Source organism: Perissodus microlepis, chromosome 19 (assembly GCF_051167445.1).
Source record: "Perissodus microlepis isolate ML-2025 ecotype Zambia chromosome 19, ASM5116744v1, whole genome shotgun sequence".
Taxonomy (NCBI): Eukaryota; Metazoa; Chordata; class Actinopteri; order Cichliformes; family Cichlidae; genus Perissodus; species Perissodus microlepis.
This window is the reverse complement of record NC_140479.1, coordinates 13687503-13715352: the sequence shown is the minus strand read 5'-3', so window position 1 is coordinate 13715352 and position 27850 is coordinate 13687503. Positions and strand designations below refer to the sequence as shown.

General features: G+C 38.2%; 1 protein-coding gene across 6 annotated transcripts in view; it reads left to right on the top strand.

Annotated features, from left to right (window-relative positions):
* LOC146365608 (leucine-rich repeat and fibronectin type-III domain-containing protein 2) overlaps positions 1-27850 on the top strand; it is a 136353-nt gene that overhangs the window by 68907 nt on the left and 39596 nt on the right. For 4 of the 6 annotated variants that reach the window (XM_084914810.1, XM_084914806.1, XM_084914805.1 and 1 more), the window contains one exon: positions 5679-5797. The exons of the other annotated variants lie outside the window; for them this stretch is intronic. The gene's annotated coding sequence lies outside the window, so the exon portion shown is untranslated. The remainder of the gene's footprint in view (positions 1-5678; positions 5798-27850) is intronic. 6 annotated transcript variants of the gene reach the window in all.

The following is a 27850-nucleotide window of genomic DNA, read 5'->3' as shown; positions in this document are numbered from 1 at the left end:
TAGCTATTTAAATAGGTGAGACAATGTGCTAGTGTATGAAGTTGAGAGGTAGCAAAGCATTGCAAAATGTTTGTTTGGTAACTTTTTCTAAAGGTTCACTCATTCTCAACTCTATACATCTCTCATGTTTTCATGATTTAGTTGAATGGAAGGATTTGTTTGTTGTTGTTGTTTTTTTTTTTCAGGACTGTGTGCCGTAAAGTAAAAATTACTTTCCGTTATGGAAAATAATCTTCAGGCCTACTTTTGAGTCTAGACATACAGGGAGTGCAGAATTATTAGGCAAATGAGTATTTTGTCCACATCATCCTCTTCATGCATGTTGTCTTACTCCAAGCTGTATAGGCTCGAAAGCCTACTACCAATTAAGCATATTAGGTGATGTGCATCTCTGTAATGAGAAGGGGTGTGGTCTAATGACATCAACACCCTATATCAGGTGTGCATAATTATTAGGCAACTTCCTTTCCTTTGGCAAAATGGGTCAAAAGAAGGACTTGACAGGCTCAGAAAAGTCAAAAATAGTGAGATATCTTGCAGAGGGATGCAGCAGTCTCAAAATTGCAAAGCTTCTGAAGCGTGATCATCGAACAATCAAGCGTTTCATTCAAAATAGTCAACAGGGTCGCAAGAAGCGTGTGGAAAAACCAAGGCGCAAAATAACTGCCCATGAACTGAGAAAAGTCAAGCGTGCAGCTGCCAAGATGCCACTTGCCACCAGTTTGGCCATATTTCAGAGCTGCAACATCACTGGACTGCCCAAAAGCACAAGGTGTGCAATACTCAGAGACATGGCCAAGGTAAGAAAGGCTGAAAGACGACCACCACTGAACAAGACACACAAGCTGAAACGTCAAGACTGGGCCAAGAAATATCTCAAGACTGATTTTTCTAAGGTTTTATGGACTGATGAAATGAGAGTGAGTCTTGATGGGCCAGATGGATGGGCCCGTGGCTGGATTGGTAAAGGGCAGAGAGCTCCAGTCCGACTCAGACGCCAGCAAGGTGGAGGTGGAGTACTGGTTTGGGCTGGTATCATCAAAGATGAGCTTGTGGGGCCTTTTCGGGTTGAGGATGGAGTCAAGCTCAACTCCCAGTCCTACTGCCAGTTTCTGGAAGACACCTTCTTCAAGCAGTGGTACAGGAAGAAGTCTGCATCCTTCAAGAAAAACATGATTTTCATGCAGGACAATGCTCCATCACACGCGTCCAAGTACTCCACAGCGTGGCTGGCAAGAAAGGGTATAAAAGAAGAAAAACTAATGACATGGCCTCCTTGTTCACCTGATCTGGATCCCATTGAGAACCTGTGGTCCATCATCAAATGTGAGATTTACAAGGAGGGAAAACAGTACACCTCTCTGAACAGTGTCTGGGAGGCTGTGGTTGCTGCTGCACGCAATGTTGATGGTGAACAGATCAAAACACTGACAGAATCCATGGATGGCAGGCTTTTGAGTGTCCTTGCAAAGAAAGGTGGCTATATTGGTCGCTGATTTGTTTTTGTTTGTCAGAAATGTATATTTGTGAATGTGGAGATGTTATATTGGTTTCACTGGTAAAAATAAATAATTGAAATGGGTATATATTTGTTTTTTGTTAAGTTGCCTAATAATTATGCACAGTAATTGTCACCTGCACACACAGATATCCCCCTAAAATAGCTAAAACTAAAAACAAACTAAAAACTACTTCCACAAACATTCAGCTTTGATATTAATGAGTTTTTTGGGTTCATTGAGAACATGGTTGCTGTTCAATAATAAAATTATTCCTCAAAAATACAACTTGCCTAATAATTCTGCACTCCCTGTATTGTTCGTATAAGAGTTTAAGGTGACTTTAGAGGAGTGTTACGTCTTTGAAGACACAATTTATTAGCATTCATAGGTACAACCCCGCCATCCACCCCTGCCCTTCTCCCAGCGCTTGGATCAAAACGATGCCAACAGCAGGGCAGAGGGACGTGTGTGGCATTCTTTTTGACTTCACATCTATGAGAGACCTCATTTGCAGCTCAGGTGTCATGTGCAAATTCTTTCAGAGAGGTAAAGTCATGGAATACTCAGCTTATCTGCAACGCTTTGATGACAAGCCTCTTTGCAAGAGATTGGGTGTGATTTGAAAGGTCAATACATCAGGAATAAGGAGAATGCACGTAGATGTGCATATGCTTGACCTTGTTTTGTAAAAGACAAAACAAGGTCAATAGAAACTTCCAGGACTTCCTCTCTCCTCAAATGTTGGCTTGTACAAGCAGATTTGTGATGTGGATACACATCTGTGGTTGACAGCGAACACTCTTTATTCAAGTAATTTCTCGAATATTATTTAGTATTTCTTATTTCTTATTATAGTATTATCCATCCATTTTGATCATTTGGCATAAATGACCATGCATAATGACTGATGAAAGTAATTTTGAATCAGATGTTCTCAGGGTGAGCTCTTGCCTTTCCTAATGCATCTGATACTTATTTGCTTGCATCCAGCTTGTTTTATATGAAGGAAGTGACCACCACAGCAGAGGTGTTGTACCACTCTAGCAATTTTTAGGTGCTGAGAAATAAAAAGAAAAAGTAAGGAAAAGAATATTATTTTTTCAGTGTGCCATGTTTCACTCTCTTACATCAACCATAATCCAGAGTGACAGCTGTTGATGACCTACGCCACATGTATGCCAACAGCAGCACCTCAATTATACAGCATGAAATTGTAACTGTCTGAATTCCAGTTCAACTTTTACAACTCCATGCCTGTTTGCACTTGAACAATGTTAAGCCCTCCACAAGCCAGTGTGGGCACTTGGGCTGCCGTAGGTGGGTTTACGCAGAGACGGAGAACACTGCTTGCAGGCTCTGGAATCTCATTAAGTATATTGTTTTGCCAGAATGAAAGCAGAGGTGTACTTGGCAACACCTAACCGCTTCAACCAAGGGAGTCAGGAAATCTCTGTGGCTTAGTAACATCTCTCATTGCAGAAAGAGCTTGTCAATGGGATTTTGGGAGGATATGCTGCTGCCTGTCACCGTGACAGGGGCAGAACTCACTTGACACAACAACATAACACTTTGCCTCTAAAGGAAAAGTTTATTTTCTCTTTTTTTCACTGATTGTAGTTTTTATTAGGAATTGCAGCTTAACATTCCCATGAATTTGTTGTTTCCTAATAAACAATGCTGTCGTGGTCGTTGATGAGTTAGCTTGAAAGGTTCATTTATATTTTGCATGGAAAATATTGTCTCAAACATTAATTTCCAGCTAGTAGGAAAAAAGTGAGAAATTGACGTTTACCTGTGCTTAAATGTATAAACTTCTTAATTGCTACAAGATACACGTTACAACAGTTATTGTTGTGTGTGTTCTTGTGTTCTTAGTTGTATTGAATTCAGCAAACATTTCCACTGTGAGGCAGATTCCAGTCACTGGAATAAACAATGATTGCATAAAGGTGGAAATGATTACTTAGGCCTTTCTTACTTTGGACAAATCAAGATTGTATCCAGATTGATTTTAGAAAGGCCTATACACTAAAAAGCAACATGAAATCACATTTTGCACATTTGATCCAAACCACGTTTGGTGGTTAGGTGGTTTGAAATGTGATTACAATTGGATTTGTTCAGATGTGTCTCACTGTGGACACTTGAGATGCACAAATCGCATTTAAAATGAGCTTTTGCACCACTCACTCATAACACTGGTGTCAAATCTACAATGACAGATGTGCTGAGAAAATCCATGCAGCTATGCACCAAACATTATGGAGAACATATTGATGGGTTTGTGTACAGGTTTGGTGATGTTTGGAAATACAAATCTCACCTGATTACTCTCAGTCTGTGTCTACAATCTGGAAAGAAACCCCAACATTTTCTGAAAGAGTTTCAGTATTCTTAAGTCAACATTCAGACACTGTGCATGGAGAAAGATTCCAAAATTGCAATGCCTATCAATGAGTTTTCTTAAAAAGCATATTGGCTTAAAATGAGTTATTATTAAATAGATCATAGTTTATGATTGAATGGAACACAGATGATCTGAATTTATGGAGACCCAGATTATTTGGGATGGAGGCAGAAATTGACTCACTGTTAGAGTGAGTGGGGACATGTATCATCCCTACAGCACTGAAAAAGTGATCATTTGAAAAACTTGATGCGAAAATGTGTAAGAAACTGTGTCCACAGTCTAGATGGACCATGACATAGAGGTGAAGAAATTTAATCAGTTGCGCTCTGTTTATCTGTGCCAAGGATGAGGTCCCCATTCTGAGCACCGGGTGACGTCTTAGATCTTGAAATCCAACTTTATTTCATCTTTTCCCATATTGACAGTGTTTGTAGATATATTAAAGTATCTTTATTCATTTGAATTAAGCTAAAACAATTAATTTACTATTGGTACATGTGTAATAGTTTTACATTGCAGCACAATGAGCCATTAGCTTGAGTGACACTGACAAAGTCATTAGAAGTACTTTCTCCTGCTAAGAATGATCAGAAAACTGCAGACTGTGTACCCTGCAGATTGTCTAGGGTATCCATTTCTGGTTTCTAATAAAAATACTTTCACTTCTGTTCATTTGGAGAAACATAAAAAAAATGTGAACAGACTAAAAAGTATCAACATGGCTACACTGAATTGAGAATATATTTGTTTTCCATAATTTTATGTGAGCAAACCATTTAAAGAAGCTTCATATCTCTGGAGCTACTGGCAGCTTTTAATGGAGATACTGCAAAGAATGGCTATTTTCAGAGATCAAGCCATCTGCTTTTTTGTTATGCTCGACTACTGCGACACAGTGCTTATTATCCAGTATTGAAGTGACACTATTTAATTTGGTGTGTCTTGTCCGCTGCCATAAAACTGCGGCTCCTTCTGGTTCATCCAGTGAGATTTTGTGTCATTTACTGTTCTACCCCAACCGTCTGATTTAGCAAAGACGGGTGCTTGACAGATGCAGATCTTTAGAGGAGCCTTGTTTTTGCAGAGACACATTATTCTACAAGAACAGTAGAAATTGTAATGGGACTTCAAAATTGCTTTTTGTTCGTGCACCTCACCTGACGCAGCCTGAAGCCAGAACACACAGTTTTTGCCAAAATAAACACTCTGAAACCGGCTTGTGTCTAACTTTCTCTCCCTCACTTTCGGTGCTTTTATCTGCTCTCATTAGGATGAGAAGCTGCAGTGGGCTCTGGGAGGACATGTGCTATGACATGGTCACAGAATTTTAATGAGGAGATTTATTAAGAGCTGTATTATTCCACCATTCACATTTCCTCCCTTTATGAAGCTAAGAGATTTGGTCAGGGAGGACTCCTCCGAAACCTTGTCTGAAAACATCTTGGACCTGAGTCAGCCTCTGTTTGACCTTTTTAGATACATCTTTATATGTTTCCCCTTAACTGTAAAGACTGAAAAAAAATCACTTTGAGTGATGTAATCATCAAATCGGAAAGCAAAAGGTGTTTTTTTTTTCTTTTTTTCTGCCCCTCCTACACTCTAAAGTGCACTTTGAATATAACCGTGTGCTTTTGGAACCAGATACCAAAACTGTTGCTTAATTCAGCATTTTTATTATTTTACTGTTGTTGTTTTTAGTATGACCAGATGAACATAACTGCCTTTTTCTAACAGTGGGGGTTTTTGTTGTGCACCTTCTGTTTTAGGTCACCTAACAGACTCAACAGATGTGATTGAGAACCACATAGAAGAGTGGTTGTATGAATAAAGATGAATCAATATGAGTTTGGATACCTGACCTGACCACACAACAGATGCTTTTACTGTGAGTACAAATATAATGCACAAGAAAGTATAGTCATTCAAGCTATAGTGGTAGATTCTAACTTGTTAGTTTACTTAAGTTCTGTACTTAAAGTAGGAAGAGAATATTTCCCCACCACAACCACACGTTGCCAACAAAAACTTACTTTTGAACCCTGCCAACTCTCAGAGCTCTGCATCAAATTAATCCTTCTTTGAGGTTCACTTTTGCTTTGCATTCAGTTTCTATTAATCTCCCTTGTAGCCTCTTCCAACATTTTTATTTTTTTATTTTTTTGTATAGGCAGAATTTCTTCAGGTATTCATATTTTCCACCATTTCTTTGAAAATACTTAAAAACAGAATGTTAACTGAGCTTTGATTTTCCCAGGAGGTGCAAATTGATGATAGTTTCTGGGGTGCTTCAGTGTTTTAATTTCAACAAAAAATGGAGTTGTAAAAGTTCAACTGGAAAAGAAAGAAACAAAAAAAACCCTTTCATTTTGTGCGTCATTTTGTCATGTTAAACACTTTGACACTCCAATGTGCCAAAGCAATAATAATATCAAGACCCCTTTAGCTCATGTTACAGAAATGACTATGTGAGCAACTCCTAACAGTTTCACAGTTACACTGTGTATGTGTCCATGCACAAATGCAGGCTTAAAACACCAGACTTGCTTGTGGTTCTATAAGGATGGAATTTATGTAGAGGCTAAATTGGCACTAAATACCACATGATGACCTTCAATGACCTGTCAATTCAATTGTATTTATATCGCACCAAATCATAATAACAACCACCTCAAGCTGCTTTATATTGTAAGGTAAAGACCCTAGAATAATACAGAGAAAATGCCAACAATCACACGATCCCAGGACAAAAGGCATACTGTGGAAGAGAGCCAGACATGAATATTAGCTAATGATTACATGCAAAGCTTCCATTGCAAACTAGTTCATGTATTTATTAATTCTAGGTTGGACTATTGTAATTCATTATTATTAAGCTGTGCTATAAGCTCCTCGAAAAGCCTTCAGTTGATCCAGAACGCTGCAGTGAGAGTACTGACAGGGACTAGAAAGAGCAAGTATATTTCTCCCATATTAGCTTCACTTCATTGTCTCCATGTTTAATTGAGATTCCAATTTAAATCTTTCCTCACGTACAAGGTCCTGAAGAATCAGGCCCCACATCTTATCTTAAAACATCTTATCCTCACAGTATCTTAACAGACCACTTTGCTCTTAGACTGCAGTCTTAGTTATGGTTGCTAAGGTATCTAAACATAGAATGGGAGCTAGAGCCCCTCTACTATGGAACCAGCTCCCAGTTTCACTCCTCGTGTGTTTAAGCACTACTGTATTTAATCATTAGTAATTATTAAACTCTGTCTGTCTATGCCACGGTCTGTATTTTGCCCCGTCTCTCTGTTCTCTTCTCTTTTCACACACTCAACCAATTAAGGCAGCTTGCTGCCCCTCTCTTTGCCTGCTTTTACAGATGGTTTTCTTCTTGTTAAAAGGGAATTGCGTGATTCTCTGGGTTTCTTTCTACTATTGTAAGGTCTTTAGCTTACAATATAAAGTGCCCTGAGGGAATTGTTGTTGTTAATTTGACCTCTATATCATTAAATTGAATTTAACTGAACTCATAAAAGTAAAACCATATCTGCTGAAATCCATATTTGTTTATCTTTTCTGTCAATCAGATTCACACATTCTTCTGTCTGGCTGTTAAAGCAATCTGAATAATTTTCTGTGACAGTAAACATTCACTTTTCTTTTTTTTTTTAGCTCATCAGCTAGCTCATCAATGACAGCTGTAATTCTTGGCTGTTTGACATGATGTCTCCTAGTTTCTTTTTTTTTTTCATTGCCAAAGATGTCTGGAGACTCTTTGAATTTCTTCTCACTCATTATGGATGAATGTATTTCCACCATGGCAGCACGGTTGTACACTAGCTGTCTGTTTGTCATAAAATAATCTATAGTGTCTTATAATTTGGAGAATTAAGGGGACAAATAACAATAATAACAAATTTTCCAAATAAGGTATTCACCCCTTTTTTCACTACAAAAGCATTCTATTTGCTAGACCTTTACACTATACTATAGGTGACAAGAAACCTTTGGTGCTGGGGTGCTTGGTTTTCAGGGCAGTAAGTGTTGACCAATTCACATCCATAGTAGGTCTTGGACTGGTTGCACTGATTTATTTTTAAGGTTTGTGGTGTTGATTAGATTTACTGACTGAATTTGTACCTTTATACTAGCTTTAGTGGCTACAGGTTGGAAATCAGCCATATAGCTCACGTACCATCTGCTTATATCTTGTTGATCTCAGTTGGCTAAATCCACAAAGAGCAGTGAATATTGTAGTAGCTGGAGCTCACAAAACAAATTATCAGGTGACTTGCTTCCCCACGCTGCACTGCTAGGGTGCAGGGGTCATGTAGTACTAAATCTCTTACTCCAATATTTAGACATTTGTAAAGGAAAACAGTGTATTCGCAGTACAGGGCACTCCACCACATGCTCAATGAATCAGGAAGCAGCACATATCCTGCTTAAAGTAAGAAAGCCACAGTTTCAAAACAAGCTTGACGAGGGAGAGGCAGTAAACACTAACCTACTGCAGTAACATATAGTGTTTGTTCAATTTCTCCTGATTTGTCAGAGTAACCTGGTTACTTCTGCATATGTAAAGGGTAGATTTGCTAGGTGGCTTTTGTGTTTTTGTTTCTGGTGTAGCTGTAACACATTGTGCCTCAAATGTGTGTGATGTATTTTTCAGATAGATGAACGAGGTCCCGGGTTCCATTTCTCTTCTCATTACTGAAAATGACAGGAGGACACAGGTTAGATATTTAATCTGCTTCCCCATTCAGTTTTGTGGGAAGAATTTGCCAACTCAGATGGCAGAACCATTAGGAAGGTTATGATGGTGAAAAAAGAATTATACTGAGACAAAAAGAAAGACAAGAAATAGACTAATGGATGGGGATATGCTTTTGTTGCTGTTTTGTTTAATGCAGCTAAAGTGTGCTTACTGAACACTTTAAAAAGTAATATCTTTTTGCCTGAATATTCAGGTATTAATCCAATCACCAATCTTGTGGCAAGAATGCAATGCCTGAAATTTTATGCATACAGATCAGAATCATGTATGGTGTGATGGAGGGGGACTGTTGTGTGTGTGTGTGAAATGGTTTTTGGGGGCTTTTTCAGTTTTATCAGAATGGTGGGGATCCCATAGCAAACAGCTGGTCTGCAGATTGCAGCTCCTTGTTGATGAATAAGTTCAGAGGAGAGTGGCCAGATTAAGTGGGGTAGAAAGGATACCATGACCCAAATAACCACAATTGTGACGAGTGCACAGAAAGCACAACGCACCTTAGCCTTTGCTGGACCCTTCTTTCATTCACAACATCCACCATGGTAATAAAACATATCATAAATCAAAAGTAATTTTAGACAGGTTTCAGTTCAGTGGATGTCAGGGACCTCACCAGTTGGCAGGTCTGAATTTGAATGTGGTAAAATGGTAGCTTGGCAGCATGAATGTGAAGCACTCTCCCTTTTTAAATAAGCATGAATAGTTAGCATCACATAATCTTAAAGGGAGGTTTCCAAAACATCAGACTCCACGACTCCAAGTAATGAAAGCTATTTTCAGAGCAAAGGCAGGCCTGACCTAGTATGGGATGACTGCTTATAATGAAGCAATTGTTGAATCTAGGTATAATTCTCTCTCTCTGGTGCTCAGTGTATATTTTGTGAGGGTTTTTTTTTTATAATCCATAGCATTTCAGTTAATCTTATTTTTCATTTCTCATGATGTTTAAGATCAATAGGTTATCATGTCTTTTTAGACCTCAGAGATAGAAATCATATAAATCCCCCTGCTGAGTCCATGCGGAGCTCTTCCCGGGTCAGCCCTGTGTGGATGTTGAACTGCTATCAGGCATCTGTCAGGGATTGACCGTGTGCAGATTGTGGTTGCTAACTTAAAAACACAGAGCATATGTGTGCAGCTCTATTTTCCCGATAACTCAGTCACCCAATATCTTTCTTAGAGATTATTTCCTATGATGTTGAAAAGGCTGAGCAATATGTCAAAAGGTATGAGACTATACAGGAGCTTCACGAGTCAGAAATGTAACTGGCAGTAATAACAGAAATAAACACAGCTTTAATGTAACTTCAATATAAAAAAAAATGTAATATCTTCAGATGTTAAAAGGTTGTACTGGGCAGCCAGAAATGAAAAGGAAAAAAAAAAAAACCACTGTATAATAGATAAGAACTATCCTCCATTTTATAGAATGAAAAATGAACAAACATACAGCTGACTCGGTTTTCTGTGAAATGTAATAAAAGTAAAGCAAGCATAAATACACTATTTAAATGAACTAACCTAAAAAGATTAGTTGTCATACATTAAAGCGTTTCCATACCAAGGCTTCAAATACTGACATTCTATCAAATACTGCTTGCTTTGCACAAATAAGTCCAAAGGATTCCTTTATCTAGTCAATTGAAGCCTTGATGCGCTAGCTACAGATAAGGGTCGTCTGTCAGTGAGTAACAAAGGCCAAAGGTAGCCAAACATATGAACAGTTTTGGAACAGAAGTTCACAGTATAGAGAATTATAATGCATAGTGTTCACTGCTACCAGTAGGAGAAAACTGAACCCTTTCATTCCCTTAAGAAAAATGTCAAATTTTCTTTTCTCCAAAATGTGACATTTACCCAGTCTTCTAAAAACCATCCTGTCACAAGCCCTCAGCCAGCATTTGTACTGCTTACATTGCTATGATTTGATGATATGAATCACTTCTACAGGAAAAACACTCAGCAAAGCCCCCAAGCATTCTGATTTACAAAGTTGGATTAGAGTCTTAAGCTATCTCCCCAAACTCTTCCCCTCCATTCTTGTTCTATCATTTTCTCTTTCTGGGAGAAAATTGGCATCATTTACTGCTGTCACCGCAGAGCTCATTGTCCCCCATTATCCCAGGGACAAAGCTACCATGACATTGAGTTAATCTGCGCTTGTTTCAATTTAGCTTTCGGGGGGAGAAAACAGATAAAGAGTTCAGGTAAGGAGGCACCATACCCAAGGCATAACAGAAGAACTGAGCTGATTTCTATAAGACCGTCATGGACATGTTTGGTGTTTCTGTAAGTTTTTTTTTTTTTTGCTTGGTTGTTTGTTTTTTTGCCTCCAAATTGCTTCATACTTACTGTACAGTATAGAGTAACAAGACAGATCAACTAAAACTAATTTTTTAGACAATAAAAGGAAAAAAGGTGGTGTGGCGCATCAGTTGGCCTCACCACAAAAGGTGAAGCACAAAACAGTGCTACTGAAGTTGGGCAGAAGCTTTAGGAAAAACTGGCAGTCCTATTTATATTGTTCTGCTCTTCCACTGAAATGTAAACCATCATCAGTAAAGCTCACTGTCTTAGATAAAGCTCTTTCCAGGAGTCTAATTATAGCAAGTCCAATAAGCTGAATTGTGAACCTAGACAAAGCTTACCTAATTATATCCACAGTATTTACCTAAGAGACCAGAATTAGTGTTGAGAGAGTCAGAAAGTTGATCCAAATAGGTCTGCCAAGTAAATGGCTTTACTTGGCGTGTGTTGTTTTATTTTTAGGTTTAGCTTTTGGAAAGTCTATGGTTGCTGACTGGGCTTCTTTTCAGTTCAGCTCAGTTAATATAGCTCAGATCAGTAAGGTACGTTTTATAGTGTTGAATATTGAAGTCCAGCAGTCCTCTATGAACAAGCATTCAGCAACAGTGGGGATGAAGAACTCCCTTTTAGTGGAATGAAACCTCCCCCATAGCTAGACTCAAGGAGGCAACTATCTACTGCAGCTGGCCAGAGTGAAGGGACAGGAAAGACAGAAAAGAAGAGCTGTTTATTTGAGATACTAGTTCTGGAGCTAGCCATATGGAGACACATGGAGAAATATTCATTCACTTAAGACAGCATATTGTCCTCCAGTGACATACCTTCTGTAATTTCTTCAGAGACATTGGAAATGCAATATACAGAGTAAGCTAGCCTTATTTAAAACCTAAAAATACCCTTCCCAATATCTATATATCTATATATACCCTATATCAAAATATAAAAGTGAAATTTAAAACATAAAATAAACCATCATTTTAAGACTTCATCATGTATTATGACTAGAATTTAGAATTATTAAGAATAACTGTTTATAAGGGTGCTTTGTTTTAAATTTCAAAATAAGTTATTTTTAGCACCCTTAGAGTATTCAACTGTACTATAATATGTTCCTGAAAAAAACAGAATTTTGCTTAATGTACCGTTTATTGTGACTCCAGCTGAATATTGTAAATGCCTTTGAGGCAAATCAATATTACCAGGAAGTTTCTATACACTCTTATAGTATAATACAGCATTGTCCTGAGGTACATTAGTCTCAAATCACAATCTCTTGCTTGAGACTACCCCATAACTCATCTGAGCAAAATCAAGACAAGCATCACATCCCGCTATTTATCATAAATTCAATGTAAAGGATTTAAACTGTAGAGTGATATTGCAGAAAATCCAGGAGATTGGAGACTCTGGAGAAGCACAGAGACTAGTGGGATCATTGAGCAGTAACTTCAAATGATTAATTTAGACGTGGTTTAATAGTTATATATTGTGTGGTGTGGTTTCTGGTGTTTATGTGGCTGAGGGCAATGTTAGCAACTGGTTAGGTCAAGCTAGTGGGGTAGTTGTTAAAATGTTAAATAGTTAAGCATTTTGGTAACTGTCCAGTACAAAGGATAGCTGAACTGTGTTATTCTAGAAAACTAAAAAACAAAGCAAAGGAACTAAATCTTTGGTACGTAGATGAGGACATGCAGATTGAACCTGTTAAAAATAATTTTATAACATAATTATACTTCTATAACATACCATTACACTTCAGTTTTTGAAATGTTTGACTGTCGTAGAATATTACAGGCGTACTGCAAAATTAATTTCAAGCTGGCAAATCTAATAGCCAATAGTTTGAATTCCTCTGAGAAACAGAGTTTGCAACATTGCTATTAAGAATGTTACCTCGAATAGTGATTCTCAAAGACTGAGTGCTGGTCTGCAAATGTGTTATCAGATGGGAGCTAACACCTCTCCACCCCCACCATCCCCGGTCCATTATCTTTAATCATAACATGAGCTTAGGCAGACAACCGAGTGTTGTACAGTAGACTGTGGATGCATTTATGTGTTAAATATAGTGTTTGACACACAGTGCACTCATAGACGCCAGCAAATTTAATTTAACAGAGCAATGTTTCAATCTAACAGATATCTGTCAGGCATTGTCATCTTGTCAGCTTCACTTTGAAAATGAATTTTGTTGTCTATCCCAGGAGTTTGTCTTGATGTATCCTGCTCTTTATTTTCTTTATTTGGTCCAGCATTCAAATATTCTTTTGGAAAGATATATATTTGTCTGATATTTTATGTGTTTTTCATCTTTTGACATTTCCACAGAGGCCTGTTCAGTCCTCTACACAGCAGTATTAGACAGCTTTGGTCTGTTTGGCCCAGCCTGAGAATACACTGGCTCTCAATCAAACAAATCACCACCACCTGAGTGATGGATGTTCTGTTTCTGTTTATTGTTTGTGCTCTCCTTTGAAATTTTATTTGAAAATTTCTGACAATGATTTTTGTTAAGTTCACATTTTAAGGAGCTACTTGTGAAGTTTGTGTGAACCTTTTGTCTGACCTTTGGCTTTACTTCAATTTTTGGTACAGCACCTGTGCAAGGTGCTTGTACAATGAGCATATTATGACCCATATATTAGGTTCATTTTGTCAGCCCCCCTTTTGACTCTAGAGATGTCACCAGGAACAAAGGGAAAGCTGCAGGCATGGTGTTATATGGTACTGTGCAAAAATCCAGAGTCACCACTCGTTTCTTCATATTTTGCCAGGAAAATTGGTAATAGGAGCAGAGTTTGTTTGAATATGTGCAAATATACATTGACTGTTTGATCCTTTGAATTTCCCCTTTCTGTATTATGCTTGAATGGCTCACAGGACACACTGGTGAGCGGCTTAACAAAATAAACGAACAAGCAAAAAATGAAAATAGTCAGGTATTGAAAATGAGTGAGAAAGCAGCCATTGTCCAAAGAAATCTTTGAAAAACCTTCAGAAAGCCTGGAGAACTATTGCTCAAAACTAACTGTTAATAAATTAAAAGAAAGTCTCCTTGGAAGTAAAATATGACGAAATGAGAAGTAGCTCATGAGCCACAAATACTATATAGGTTTGTTGCAGACTGTTTCCCACTTTGATCCAACATTGTACATAATCATCGAATAATATCACAATATTTTGCTTTAAAACAGTAAACCTGGTGTTTTTTTGTTGTTTTTTTGTTGTTGTTTTTTTTTGTGTCCCGTTTGGATCTTTAGCCATCAGAATTGTTGTCTTAAGGCCAAGAAAGATGCCAAGCGGATTTATTTTACCAAGTGGATCATCATGGCCTTGCCATATTGGTCCATTTGATTGACCTTTATTATAATTATGAATTTATTTTATTTTCGGTTGCTACAAACGGGACAGACATGACTGGGGGATAGGACAGGGAGAAAGAATGAAAGAAAGAGAGGGAGAGCAAGAAAACCAGAGGGGAGAAGAGACGGTGAGAAGGGGGGGAAGAAAGGAAAAAACAAACAAACAAAACACCTGGATCACCTGTATGGAGAAAAAAAAAAAACAGAAGAGAAAGCAAACAACAAAGAGCAACAAAAATAAAACAACATTTTGCTTTAAAACAGTAAACCTGGTGTTTTAAGATAAAATATACCTTTTGCCCCCTAAAGCTATGAAAGTTATTAAACCAAAATGAAGGGCAAAATATTTATTTCTGTATGACCTAAAGTCCATGCTATATGTTTTCTTTTAGTAGGTCATTCAGGTTGGCTCAGGCTATAATGTCTGCTTAAGACACTTTGAATACTTTGAATGACTAAATCTTCTCAGAAATCCTGCATTAAGTATGGGAACAGAGCCATATGACCCTACTATAGTTCATCAAGTAACCCTGTAGGTTCTGCCTACCTCACAAAGCTTCTAGTACCGCCTGTATCCCATGTAAGCTTATGTGACCTTCATTGTGACATTTTCTAATCTGAGGGTCAATTATTAAGCAGATATTCAACATTTAAGAGCAGTATTTTTACCAATCACACATTAGAAACTGATGGTTGGTTATCATGCTTGTAATTTCTTAACCCATTAACAATACTCAGAGTTATAGTTCTATAATAAAAGACACCTCATATTACAGGAACTATAACCTAAAACAAAATTATTTTTTATTAATATACATCTTGTTTCTAATCTGGCTAATGTAGAACTTTTATAAAACATGAAAAGAAAAAAATCAAAAATACTTTTTCAGTAAAAACCTTTTTTTTGCGACATTTTTGTCGATAAATGGCAGTCATGCATACCCGTGTGCTGTAGCAGGTAACAGTGAAGTATCAAAGTGCCTCTTTTCATTTGAATTTAACTTGAAACTACTTTAAAGTGTTTTAAGGTCACAACATCTATGTAAAATCAACCTTGAAAATTTGAGCTTGACCTTGAGTTTCCTGGTAGCTGAGGTGAGCCCGTCCTCTACCTGACAAACTGCTACTCCTTCAGCTGTCCAGTTCTCACCACTACCTGACTCATCGCCCCTCTTAAAGCTGCACACAAGAGCGCTATCACGATTCACTAATCCTGCTCATTAAGTCAGGCCCCTGGGCTCTCATTACTGTACATCTATTCCCACATGCCTTGTACCAGACTTCTAGCTTTCATCTTTGGCAGCATGTGCAGATGACATGAATTTGCCATGTGCAATATAGTATGTGTGTCAGGATTTTGATGTCTCTGTCAGCTGCAGGACCAGATAACATGGGAAAAGGCAGCTACTCTCACTTCATTTTGGTGGTGAAGGGAAAATTGCTTGGATTGCACTCATGCTGCTTGTTACAGACTCTCTGTGAGCTTCTATCAACGTTACTTTTTATACTATAAAGCTGGCCTTTAGCACACACTGTATTCACCTACGTTGGAGCTAAGTTTTCTTTTAGACTCTGATATTCCTCTTGAGTTGTAGGGATAGTTATAATGTTATGTGTGTATTTGCTGTTTGATACTGCACATTAAGCCTCCGGGCAGCATCCATCTTGCATTTATTGCTGTTATTCTTTGTGTTTTATCTTATTGCACTATACCAAATTCACCCTGAAGTTCAGAGAGCACAAAAACAAATATACTTTTCATAGGCTGAAAAATTGAGTTTCCTTCACTTAATGCAATTCTGCCTGCTCTTCAGCTTGTGTAAAGGTTGTGGCAGAGTGGCAAGTGCTCGAGGGATCTATATTAACCTCCCTTTGAAGTTACCCGTACAGCCCGTGAGCTCTTTGGATTTCCTTATTAAAAGCCTTTCTGATTCATCTCGGAAACAACTGAGACCAATTGGGAGCACCGTCGTCAGAGTCCAACCTGCATCTGAAAATCCTGGTGATGCATCATGCCCATCCAATCGCATAAAGCCCTTTGACAAACGGTGCTAAAATGCCAGTGACAGGCAGCAGGAGATGGGCTTGAAGAATGAAAATCATCCGCTCTCAGACTGAATCACAAAGTTGAGAAGCTTTGGCTTTCCGTCAAAAAATATGCACAGGCTGATGAGGTGTTCTATTTATAAATGACTGGTAGTAAGGATTTTTTCTAATCCCAGAGGGGGAAGAGAATAGATGTGAAATACTGTACCAGAGGAGTTAAGTGTATGACAAGGTATTACGATGAAAAACCAGGGGTTGTCTAGGTGATAACAGCTAATTATGACTCAGCAGTTTTCTTTATATCCTCCACAGAATGGAGCACAAGTTGTCGTTTAAAACTGTGTAACTCTAGTAAATTTTTGGTACATGGGACTTTTTTGTAACACAATTTATTCTTTTATTTAAATATTATGTGTCTAGATGGGTGGGCTCCAGCACCCATGTGACCCTAATAAGGATAAGCGGATAGATGGATGGAGTCTACATGGGAAATTTTTTGATCTGGTTAAAAAAATGTAAAGTCAACATAATATTTAATAGCAATAAGTGAGTAAAAATGGTTTCCAGTGTGTTTTACTGCTGCAACTGATTGTTGCATGTGACATATGGCAGGAAAAACAACATAAAAGTCACGAATGATTCCCAACATATGGGTACCAGCAAGAGTGAAAGGGATCATTTACAGAATTGTAGTGAAACCAGCTGTTACATGGGTTGTGGAGAATAACTTAATTGTTTCTCATACTCTCATAGGGAAGTATCTTTAAAGAAACCTTCATTTTCATTCTTTGTCTAATTTATATGTCATCACTCAATGTACACAATATATTTTTTCACTCTTTCTTTATGTTTCGTGGCCTGTTTGCAACAGTTCAGTTGAGCTCTGTTTAATGTTTTGGCTCCTATCTCTTCAAGGCCCCAATGAGTCCATTCTTCCAAAAACTGATTTCTGCTGATTCAAGAGACCATTAAAAATATTGTGCATAAATAGTAGATCCAGACCACCCAGGTGCGTTTCATGTGTCATGAACAAGTATCTCTCTATAGTTATTTTATCACAGTCTGATTTTGTTTTTCGGCACAATTATATTTTAGACAGCTTTTGAAACACAAGTAAATATGCACCGTTACTGCCCCATTAAAAAATTAAAACTACCAAAGCAAAACCTCAATCTAGACCGCATCAACTGCAAAGTGAGGTATTTATTCATTAAAATAGCTTTCAAAAACTGGCCCATCTACCACAGTAGGGAATGCATGTTCACTACAAACAGTCACATAATTTTAAATTCCCATCTGTTGTTATTGCAGTAAAACTGATTTCACAGAACTGATTTGAATCCTGGCAGGTTTGGTTATGCACAAAAACCAGGTTGTTATTAAAAGAAAGGACATACTGTAAGTGGAGCATCTGCACAAGCCTGCACACTGATTTTTAGTTGTTTCAAGTGAAGCTCCTGTGATTGTCAAGAAATCTGTCCAAAGTTGTCCAAACTCATAGATTCTGAATTTTCTGTTGCTCTACTCTGGTCCACATTATCACAAAACAACCATCGGAAGCAGTTATAGACAAGCAACAGATCTAAAATTTTCTTTCCATTTTTGTAAAATATACAAAGGGTTGTACTCTTCAAACCTGCACATCTAAAGTCTTTGACACTAGAAGTCAGGCTATCAGGAGCCAAACAGACTCCTAAATTGACCAAATGCTCAGAGGGGCAATTATAGACGTTTTAATTTGCCAATTTAGCAGCAGGAAGGCTCTCAAAACATGTTTTCCCTCCCCAGTGCTTCATTGAAAGCTATAAAATAAAAACACTGAAAGTTGTTTAAAATAAATCAGCACCTTTACAACTAATGTAATGGAGCAAATATGCATGCAAATCTGGGCTGGGTAGATTAATTAGAAACATACTAGGAAAAGATTACAATCAAAAATACAATCAAATGGCTGATTTCTCTCTTTAATGAATAATCAAGAAGGAATGTTTATGTTGCTTAGTGAAAATAATATAGCAATCATGGCCTTATTAACTCGCTGGCAAATCCATTCATCCATCCATGATGGGGGTAGGGGGTGTGGGGTGGAGTGGGGTTACTGGAAACTATCCTGTTGTTTAGACTGTGGGAGGAAGTTGGAGTACCTGGAAAGAACCCAAGCAAACGTGGGAAGAACATGCAAACTTCACACATCAGAACTGTGAGACAACAGAAGTGGATTCATAAAGTAAAACAAAACAGTCCTAAATCAACCAAAATCTTCATATTTTAGATTCCACAAAGAATCCACAGTGCACGTCAATGTTAGACTTGCTGTTTGATGGTCAGCATTTTAAAAAGAATGTGCTTCATGTGTCCTCTCCAAGCATTTTTTCAGTCAAGAGTTTATTAGCAAAAAGTGTGATTAAACTGTCTATGCTCATTAAAGTTGTTTACAATGTCACGAGTATATGTATCTACAGTAGATATGTGTATCTTGCCCAAACACAGGAAAAAAATGAAGGTCAAAAAGACAAATGTTTTAAATTAATAAATATTCTTAGTGTCAGGGAGACAAAGGGTGGAGGCGGTGGTCCTCATTTCTATTCAAGATGGGTGTGCAGAGGAAACTTGGCCAGTTTAAAGTTGAAACCTTGAAGCGTTACCTAATGATCTGAGTCACCTTCACTCCATTTAAATAAACTATATCAATACATATTGAAAAGGGAAGATTGTGTTAGCCTGTTTAAGTTGCTTTGCTGGCTCTTTTCATCTTCTTTTCAAGCTCTTTTGGTTAACGATCCTGGCACCTGCCAATATAAATTAGGACTGGTTTTCACATTTTGAAGCTGTGGATCTGTATTGAGATACCTTTCAGGAGGGAATAAATCCTGTGAGCCATTATAGGCAAAAGAACAAAGTATTTAGCCGAATTGAGGATGTTTTTGGGAGCACTGTTGTCCTGACAGTAGTTGTTGTCATGCCAAAATGACTGAATCAATTTGTGGCACAAGGCCACTTTTGCCCCAGGGATGTTTCTTTTTTCCTTTTTTTTCAATTTTACACTTCATTTCATTTTTACATTAAACATTAGATATTACTGTCTGCTCAGTGTCTGAATGGCACCAAAGTAACATTACCTGGGGGTAGAAAGATGCACTATACTCATGACAGCCACCAGCCAATATCACAGAGGGATGCATTTTAAACTTAACCTGGCTCGCTGCTGGACAACACATCCACCAACCTCCAAGGAAAAAAAAAAAAACCTCCAGATGGCCAATCTGACTGTGTCATCCAAACTGGAGTAAACATGCTCATACTTCTCCATGCCTAGACGTCAGGGATGACATAGTTTGAAGTTCTAAGCAGGCCAAAGAACTTCTTAGCCCACTTTTAGAGTTATTACAGTAAAAATAATGAAAGTTGCAGAAGAAACATTTAAATAATAAGCTCACATTATGGGTTAAATACATCTTGATACCCAACCTACCATGGCTTTATCAACCTAAATGATGTTACTGAGAACGTCCCTGGCAAAAAGTAAAAGAAATAAAAATATAACTATAATGGATGGAGTAGACTTTTAAAGAAGTGTAATACTTTATTCATTTTTTAAAGGATTTAGTGCTGATGTTTCCTTGTGTTGAGTTGGTTGAAATGTGGTGACTCTGAAGGCCAGGGCCAAGTTACAAACTGTTCTCAATTTATGAAGTGGGGTATGGAAACATACACACCTATCACCCACAAAGTGCCAATATAGTAAACTCCAGTACGTATCTGTTGCTTTATAGACAATTGTATGTTGTAATAATAATAGTAATCATGATAATAATAATATAGGGTTGACACAAAATCATAAGACACACTTTATTCACCTAATGACGCACCAGTGTATGTATGGATGCCATTTGGAAATCACTTCACTGTAGATTTTGCAGTCGTGCTTGGACAGAAAGGCCCTAAAAATAACCGATTACAGAAAAATTGTCAGCTCTATGACAAGTTAAATCAATGAGAGCCTTTAAGATTGCAGTGGAATAGATTAAGTCACCATTATAATCAATTAATGACAGTGGAACAAAAATTACTCCCTTGTTGTTTTGTTCTGTCTGCATTCGTATCATATACAGAATGAAGTAAAGTCTTTGAATGAAATCAATAGGCAGGCACCCAAGAAATGATCAAATCATCATTTCATAGTATTTGGAATTTGTATGGAAGGTTGTTAGAACTGGTGTATGAGTTATGACCAAAATGTATTTTTTGAGATGCCGGTGACCTTTGACCTTCCAACTCTTAAGTGAATTACGGAGGCCAATTGTAAATAATTTAAAATATTTTTTGCAGTGTATTTATTTTTATGAATATGATACTGTCGGGCAATCTGAAAACATAATTATTTAGGTCATGGCTGCTGCTATTGTGTAGGTATACACATTTCAAGGTCTTGCTTGAAGGATTCAACACAAGATCCTTGTATGTGTGCTCAAAAGCAGACAAATACCACTCAGTACACATCCCTCACCTGCCTTGCAATTTTCTTCTGTCTGTTATCTCCAGTGCTTTCAGTGTAATGACGAGTGTGTGTGTTCTGAAGCTTTGAAGCTCTTTAAACTGCACTGGCTGGATGAGTGGTCACAGATATGGAGGGGAAACCACACGGACTGCATAATGACAGTGTGTGTGTTTCGATAAACCCTTTTCTCACGGGCACTAGAACCACCCTGGCAGAAAATGTGATTACACTTCTCAGCGGGAGGTGCAGTGTAGCATGTTGTTGCGGGGGGTTTACCTGGCTTGTCATTGAGACCCATGTTTGTCTCTTACCTCAAACCCACTAACAACTTTGTGACGCGTGTAAGTCCGAGGCAGATTGCGGAGGAAGAATTTATGTGTGATTTATTTTTTTTTCCTCTGTTGTTTTTTCTTTTTTTTTTTAAGCTGAACGTGAGTCAGTTAATAATGACTGAATGATGCGTAATGTCGATGACAGGATGACAGCATGTGTTGTAGCCTCACTGGTGTAAACTGACTATTAAGTTAAAGTGAACTGAAATATGAGTGAATGAGGAAACCAACATGCTGTGGTCACAAAGTGGGTTTTTAGTTTGAGCCAGAATGGTAAAAGCCTGCCAGCTCCCAACAGCTCTCATGACTGAAACACACTTTCCTGAAAAAGAGAAAATGAATAAATCACTTACAGTGTGCCAGAGTAGACATAGTAGACGTATGATAGCTGATATTTAAAGTCTTTCTTTTTTTTTTCTTTTTTTTTAATGCTTTACATTAATGGTTTAAGATATCCTTTTAGCAAGCCCAACATCTGAAAGCCCATAGCTTTGCCTTTGATATTTAGGGATAATGCTGGTGTTTCTCTTGTCAACGAATGTTATGAAAAGACCAATAATGCCTTAGTTCCTCTCTTGATATTTTACCAGTGGCTTTTAGTTCCTACTGAAAAACATATCTTTCAAAATGAACCACAAATATACAGTTTCCTCATGTGAAATGGTCAAGTACAGGGCACAAGACACTGTTCTGCAATTAAAATAAGTGGAAATCTTAGCTTGAAGCACATACTGGAAAAATGGGGTGGGAATGTAAGAATATTCATTTAACTGCCATTGCAATTACTTGGAAAGAACCCCAGTGAGAAGCTGAACAGTAAAAACAAATCCAGAGCTAACCAATGCCTGCTGGAGGAATAAAACTGAAAGCTACTTGCAAGTATTTTGGTCGTGTCCCCAAGGTGATGATGTTGTGAGCTGAAATCTTGTTTTCATAATGCTTTTTAATATAAATAATATTTGGGGGAGGGTGGAAGAGTGGTGCAGTTTTCACTCCTGTTGTCTCACAGCAAAAGCGCTTCTAGTTTGACTTGTTGGCTTGTCAGGCCTTTCTCTGTAGAGTTTGCATGTTCTACATGTGCCTGTGTGGACTCTCTCAAGGTCTTTTGGCGTATAGGTAACATACATTTCACAAGGGAATAAACAAGCAAACTTTGTCCGTTTTACTTGTAGTCTTGTAGTACTATTTCATTTTTGTCTTATTTCTTAATATGTACTTGGTTGCTCTAATAGTAAAATGATAGAGTAATTGTAGGAGGTAACAGGTAAGAGATACAGCTGATAAATCTGGAGTTACAGTAAGTCTAAAAGTATGTTTCTCCGTCCCTATTTTGAATAATATATTTCTTAGCCACTGGCCTTGATAATAACATGAATAAACCCTTCAAATGAATCATAAAACATCCTAATTTGGATATACTTGGTAAAACTTTCCACTGTACATTCTGTCATTTTTGTCAGGCACTGGTTTGGGACACCGTGTGTTTCCAGGTTTCAAGCATGAATGCCAATCAGTGAGCCACGTCTGGAGTTTGAAGCGAACAGAACATTTTATTAAAATCTTCATCAGTCTCTGTTTTGTTCTCGTGTTATTTTCTTCCAGACGGCAATCTGTTCTGCCAGACCTCAACTCCTCAAAGTGAAATTTCAAAGAAGGCAAATGAAATGGAATTTATTCATTTTACTTGATGCCATACTGAGATTAAGCACACAGATTCAATAGTTTGTCTTTCAAATAATGCTACAAAAATCAACAGCCCTATTTAATTGAATATATGGATTCCAAGATTGACCATCTTTCTTTTTTTAGAACTAGTTATCTCTGCTAGGAACTTGAAAATGCATTATACTACTGACAATTCGTTTTTTCGGTGAGCAGAGTTTTGCTATAATATCCACAATATCCAGGTATTTTCATTAAAGACTTGTGATCCCTTTTTCTTATTACCAACTATTAAACAGGAAATAATGCTTCATAGCAAAATCCGATCCATAAAATTCAAACAAAGAACCAGTGAAAAACACGATAACACATTTGTCTTCAGAAGACATTGGTCTCTAGTGGGTGTTGCAATTATGACAGGGATAAAGGAGGAAGCGGAGTGATATTTTTAGTAACAATTTCTAACCAGCTTCAGCATTGCTGATTGTCTAGATCACAGCCTTCCTCCTCAGTCTGTATTTTCAGGTTCGAGAGGTGATGGTGAAAAGTCATATCTTCTCAAGATCACAGTTTATTTCCTGTTTGGACCTTCATGTTTTGCACTTTTTTCCACTTAGATTCGTTCATTTCATTTTTATTTGCTGGTGAGGTTTAGTCACAAAAATCTCAGTTGGGTTTAGTCCAAATAAGGATCTTTTACTAAAATATGCCCCTAATGTTGCTTTAAGCTACATCCATCACTGAAATCATGCCAAATTGCATAGAGTGTGAGAACATCCTGCACATATCTGTGACATGGCAGCAGCTTAGAAAATATAACATAGTCCTGGGACTAAGAACAAGCTGGTTTTATAGAAACTACAAAGTCTAGACTGTAGGTCAAGGTGGATTTGCCCTAATGATGATACACATGTTGGTCAGGATTGTTTTGTTCTTGTGCCAAAACCTAATTAAACTTTTCCCATTGCACAGTCACATAATAATATCACTACATATTATGTCCACAATGCCTGAAGATTATTCAAATAGTAGTGAAATGGTTTCTCTGAGCACCTATGACATCAAGCTGTTTTCTTCATTGCCTGCTGGTTCACTAGATTTGATTTCAGCTGCTAAAACAGAATGTCCCCTCACTACCACTTCATTAAGCTGCTGATTTTACATTCATATTAGGTTCATATTTGTAAATGAACTAGTTAAAGATCAATTTGATGGTGACTGAAACACGGAAACAGGAGCAAACAGATTTCAAATGCATTATACATTTTATTAATAGGCTTGTTGTGTTGTTATAATGAAACTCTGCTCTCCTGGCATTTTTGAAAGTCTCAATTCCCTCAGTCATTTTCCAAGCCTGAATGGGCATCACAGCAGGTTATTTGCTCTAAGCAGTGTCTTTAAATGCAGACAGTTAATGACAGCAGGTCAATAATGTGTTATTTGCATTCCCTGGCTGCTGTGCCTTAAAAGCTAATAATGACATTATAACCAGGGAAATCTCAAATGATCAGCATCAACCCACCACACACCCTCTCAGATCATTTCACCTTAAATATTCCAGGAAGTCAGATCAATTCTCTTAGGTAAGTATGTGGTGCATGTTGTGTTTGGTAACACTGAGACTGACAGGTAAAGCCCAACTGGGGACCAGCTAAATGCTGAGGCTTAGGTTGTTCTTTTTGTAGGATTCCTTGGTCTTGCAAAAACTGTTGATGAGCAAAATCTAGCCCGGATTGAAAACACGGCTAGTAGTGCTCTTGGAGACCTTCAATTCACCAGCCTGTCATTGTGAGATGACGAGGAAAGGGGAGGCAGGAGAAAAATGAACCTGAATGAAACATGGTGTGTTATGAGACATTGAAGACAGGCAAGAAGAGAACAGTAGATAAAAATGGGTTTCAGTGAAAGGGAGCATTGACTAGCTATGAAAAGATGGCTACCCGTCCCTGACCCTGGTTCTGCTGGAGGTTTGTTCCTGTTAAAAGGGGATTTTTCTTTCTCACTGTCTCCAAGTGCTCGCTCATGTGCTTGGTCATGTGATTGTCTGGGTTTTCTCTGTACTATTGTATAGTCTTTACCTTACAATATAAAGAACCTTGAAGTGATTGTTCCCGTGATTCGGTCCCAGAAAAATACAAAATTGAAACTAGAGAATTTGGATCGTTTGGCTTTTGTGTAGGGAGGCAAGATTCAGTAAGAAGGACTAGATGTTACAGTCCCTGATAATGCATTGCTTTAGATGGAGAGACTCTTGAGGGATAATGAGGAAAGGCAGCCCACGCATCGTTGTGTGCCCTGAGCTAGAATCTAATATTGGGTGTGGCTGGCTAAGCTCTAGACTGGGAAGTGCTACTGGCTGGATTTGACTGAGTTCCGATCTGGAGACTATGGGGGAGTCTGTACGACAATGAACTTTGAACGGGGTGCTGATGCCCTGAGGACTGTGGGGATTTTCCTGCCTCTGGACTTCAATCGACTGATTTGACTTACTTCTTAAAAAGTATGTGTCAGTGCGAGGCCCCTTTCTCAGCTCACTGAGTCACTTCTTCCTGCCTTGGTGGATTTTAAGGCCCATTTCAGTTATTAGTTTTGACCAGCCACAAATGCAGTTTTGCAGCTTCTTTCCTACCATCATTGATGTATCATTATTAGCAATGCTGGTTGATCTATTCATCATTGGTACCGTGGTTCGTTGCCATTAAATCCGTCCAGAAAGGGTCTTCTTCTGCCCTTGCTCTTGCAGACCCTAGGGGTATCTTCTCCTTTAAAAAATTTGTAGCAATAATGGGTGTACCCAGGTACGCTAAGAAGCACTGGGTCCTGCTGGTATGAGGCGCTAACCCACACCAGCCCCGTTAGGGTCTATTCCCTCCTGTCAGCAGTCTTTCCAGGCTGTCATCTGGTCTTTCCCTGATTGTCAGCTGCCCTTTTGCAGTGGTCACTGGATCACTCCAGAGTTCTGATTCAGTAAGAAGGACTAGATGTTACAGTCTCTGATAATGCATTGCTTTAGATGGAGAGACTCTTGAGGGATGGCTGTTATGAGGAAAGGCAGCCCAGAAACTTTGTCAGCAGCACGCATCGTTGTGTGCCCTGAGCTAGAATCTAATATTGGGTGTGGCTGGCTAAGCTCTAGACTGGGAACTGCTACTGGTTGGATTTGACTGAGTTCTGATCTGGAGACTATGGGGGAGTCTGTACAACAATGAACTTCGAACGGGGTGCTGATGTATGGGCTCAAAATGTGGTCATAAATATTTTGTACTTGTAAATCGGTTTTGTACTTGTAAAAAAGAGTTGTATGTGTAAAAAAAAAAATTGTGCGTGCGTAAAAAAGATTTGTATGTGTAAAAAAGATTTGTATGTGTAAAAAAGATTTGTGTGTGGACTTAGCCAAAAAAAAACCTGCAAGTTACAAGTACAAATTTTGACCCTATTTTTCTTCCTTTAAGCTGATTGGTCAATGTCATGTCAATCACAAATTAAACAATCCAATCAGAGAACAGATGGGTTTGGCTGTCGGAGGGGCGCTTTTTTGAACTGCAGGTCCTTGAAGGGCAATCTCTATATAAATATCCGATAGCAGTTAGGTCCCCTTACTTTCAGCAGCTGTTTAAAGGATAAAGTTGTGGTATGTCAGTGGTTAGAAATATCATTATTTCTTTAGGATTAGTTTAACACAAAGTAAGGGTTGACCCGGGACCATTGCTGTGAGTCACAGTGCGCAGCATAAAAGTCCTTTCACATCGGACGCAGGATGTGCTGCTAATGCTAACTGCTAACTAAAAGCAAAGGATCCAGAATTTGTTGTGCTGGCTGCTGGGCTCTGTGGGTTTTTGCAGCAGCTCTACCTGTACTAGATGCACCTGCTCCTTGTCTTTTCTATCTCTGACTTTATGTCCTCTACAAGAGTTTCTGGGTTTTTTTGCTAGTTCTTCAAATGTTCAATAAAAACATGTATGCTAATTCATGCTAATTCATAACGAGGAAAGCTTTGTAATGAAGACTGTCATTTCCAAAACACCGCAGCGCTGTTGAAAAGGCCGTGGAAGTCCCTGTATTAAACACGTAGACCTGTGACACAAAAATCACCAAACTCCGACGACCACAGACTGTTTTCCTTCGTGGTGATGAAGGAAAACGCTGGGTTGGCATGTAAAAGGGCATTTATTCCCTTCAAAGACCTGCAGTTCAAAAAAAGCGCCCCTCCGACAGCCAAACCCATCTGTTCTCTGATTGAATTGTTTAATTTGTGATTGACATGACATTGACCAATCAGCTTAAAGGAAGAAAAATAGGGTCAAAATTTGTACTTGTAACTTGCAGGTTTTTTTTTTGGCTAAGTCCACACACAAATCTTTTTTACACACGCACAAATCTTTTTTACGCACGCACAAATTTTTTTTACACATACAAATCTTTTTTACGCACGCACAAATCTTTTTTACGCACGCACAATTTTTTTTTACACATACAAATTTTTTTTACAAATACAAATCTTTTTTACAAGTACAAAACCGATTTACAAGTACAAAATATTTATGACCACATTTTGAGCCCATACTGATGCCCTGAGGACTGTGGGGATTCTCCTGCCTCTGGGCTTCAATTGACTGATTTGACTTACTTCTTAAAAAGTAAGAGAGAGGATAAGTGGAATACCAATACGTTTGTTATCAATGTAGAAAAGAAAGAGTCATTAATTTTCTGAACATCACTTACAGCAAGACCATGTTTTCAAAGCACACTCTTAGAGACTATATTGTTCACTGTAGAGGGCATATAATGCATGTAAGAACAAAAAATTGGTCATGCATGATATCCTGCATTAAGTCTGTAATGCAGCACATACATGAATCTGTGCCCAAACAGATTCATAGACACACATTCAAACACACCCACACTCTTACTCCCACAGACGGCAAAGACATAGCACAGCTTCCAGACTGTGTGTTTAGAAAGGCAAACA